Here is a 2,500-nt window from a genome sequence, read left to right as displayed (position 1 = left end):
GGAACCTCTGACCCAGAAAACCGGGTTCCTGGTGAAAGCAGTCCTGCCCCGCCCTGCCATTAACATGACAATGGACAGGGCCCGGACCAGGCGCAGCGGACGGTAGCGAGCAGTCGGAGGGTGAAAATCCGCCAGTGGGTGAAAAGGAGAGCCGTGCGGTGAGAGGAGGCGGAAAGCGGTTCGCAGACTTTCGCTGTACCTCCGGCGGGCAGCGCCGCACCTCCGAGCGCTCGGTACCGTCCGCTGCGCCTCGTCCTGCCGCACGCGACGAGCCGTCCCCGGAGGAAATCGGCCTCGGCCTTCCTGAGATATCAGTCTCCAGGTGGGACAGAAAAACCGGGGGCCCCCGGCTCGCTTTCGGCGGCCCGCTAGTCGACTTCCCGTCGTGCGAACGCGATCCTTCCGGTACCTTTCGGTGCCCCTTGCCCGACTCTAGCTCCGGTGGTAAAGCGGAGTCGGTCGGTCTGACGGCCGCCGAGTTAGCAGGCGGAAAGCGGTTTGCAGCCTTTCGCTGTACCTCCGGCGGGCAGCGCCGCACCTCCGAGCGCTCGGTACCGTCCGCTGCGCCTCGTCCTGCCGCACGCGACGAGCCGTCCCCGGAGGAAATCGGCCTCGGCCCTCCTGAGATATCAACCTCCATACGGGCGTCACAAATCAGTGGACATGGTCAGCTGCAAAGCAGTGTCATTACAACCTTTCATAAACGACAGGGCAGCACTGCACTGCACCGCACTGCACTGCACCCCACACTACATCACACTTGCCTGCCTGCCTGCCTGCCTGCCTGCCGGCCTGCCGCTGCCTACTCTCACCAGCGGACCAAAGTGAGGATAACACCCCGAAGCAAGCATCTCCCTTGCCGCCCACCAGCCCACACCAATCCCCTTGCCTGCCTCCCACAAATTCCACCAGCGAGGCAAAGTGAAAATCAACCCCCAAAAAACGCACTCCACACCGGCCATCGCCCGCTATACACCCCCCCTGGGGCGAATATTAAGCCCGAGAACACCGACTGTAACCAACCGCAGTGAAAAGTTGAAGTGGCAACTCATTAACCAGATTTACACTTGGCAACTCATAAACCAAATGAACAAAAAATCTGGTTAATGAGTTGCCCAAAATAAATCTGGTTAATGAGTTGCCACTTCAACTTTTCACTGCGGTTGGTTACAGTCGGTGTTCTCGGGCTTAATATTCACCCCGGGGGGGGGGGGGTGGGTGATTCTGGGGGTAGTGTCCGGGAGGGTGAGCCTTTTATTCGGCAGGAGGCGTGTGGGGAAATCATCAACCTGTCAGACGATGAGTTGTCACAAACGCCATTGCTTAATGAAAGCTGCGCTCCCGAACTGGACTGACTGTCTGACTGTCTGTCTGTCCGTTTGTCAAGGGGAGGAAAAGGCGGTGGTGGTGGTGAGGGTGGAGCTTTACGCTCAGGAGGGGAGACTTTCCTTCATGCCAATTAATCTGCAGCAGAAAGTCATCCCCCCCCGACTGGGATTCGAAGCCCGGTCCTGACCACGAGACCACCGGGGAGAGCTGCCTCAAGTCCCTGAGGGACCTGGACACGAGGCCGAGGACACACGCACGCCTGCTGCACTGGCAGCAGCGACCAGCAGGGGGCTGACCGGCTGATCCTTCCCTTTCACAGGCAGGCTTTTGGCCCTCGATTAAACGACAAAGGTGTTCAGAAGGAAGTCCTGGGGGGGAGGGAGGGAGGCAGGGAAATCAGCACAAAGCAGGTCCCCTGGAATCTCACACCTGCGTCCCAGAAAACAGGTCTCCTGGTCAAAGCAGTCCTGCCCCGTCCTGCCATTAACGTGACAATGGACAGGGCCCCGGCAGCTTGAGACACATCTTTTTTTCAATATGCAAGTTCTTTTTAAAAAGGTTTCCTTCCACAGCAGCTCTGAGTAAGAGTGAGAGAGAGAGAGAGAGAGAGAGAGACACTGACTGACACTGACACTGACACTGACACACACACACACACACACACACACACACACACCGTCTCCCATCCGATTGGTGGACTATGGGATTGAAAATCGAACTTTGAGTTTCAATGCAGGGGGGAGAGCGCGAACGCAGCCCCTCCCAACTACCACACGCGCGTTGTTGTTGTTGTAATATAGAACTGCAAGTTGCCGTTGTCGTGGTCGTTTCGAATCAGCACAAAGTAGGTGCCTCCCTGGAATGTCACACCTGCGTCCCAGAAAACAGGTCTCCCGGTCAAAGCAGTCCCGCCCCGCCCTGGGATTAACGTGACAATGGACAGGGCCCAGTCAGGGAGCAGCTTGAGAGACGTCTTTCAATAGGCGCTTCTGAAACATTAACGCCTTGTTTCTTTCGACAGTTTAACCAGCCTTTAACACGCCTTGTGTTTTTATTTCCCATTTCCAGCCAGCCAGCCAGCCAGCCAGCCAGCCAGCCGAGCCGAGCCAGCATCTGCAGTATTTTTTTTGATTGGTCTTGCCTGCCGTGGAATGAATGTTTCAACACGAGC

Source organism: Heptranchias perlo, unplaced genomic scaffold (assembly GCF_035084215.1).
Source record: "Heptranchias perlo isolate sHepPer1 unplaced genomic scaffold, sHepPer1.hap1 HAP1_SCAFFOLD_296, whole genome shotgun sequence".
NCBI classification, from domain to species: domain Eukaryota; kingdom Metazoa; phylum Chordata; class Chondrichthyes; order Hexanchiformes; family Hexanchidae; genus Heptranchias; species Heptranchias perlo.
The sequence above is the reverse complement of the archived record's forward strand: the minus strand, read 5'-3'. Positions refer to the sequence as shown.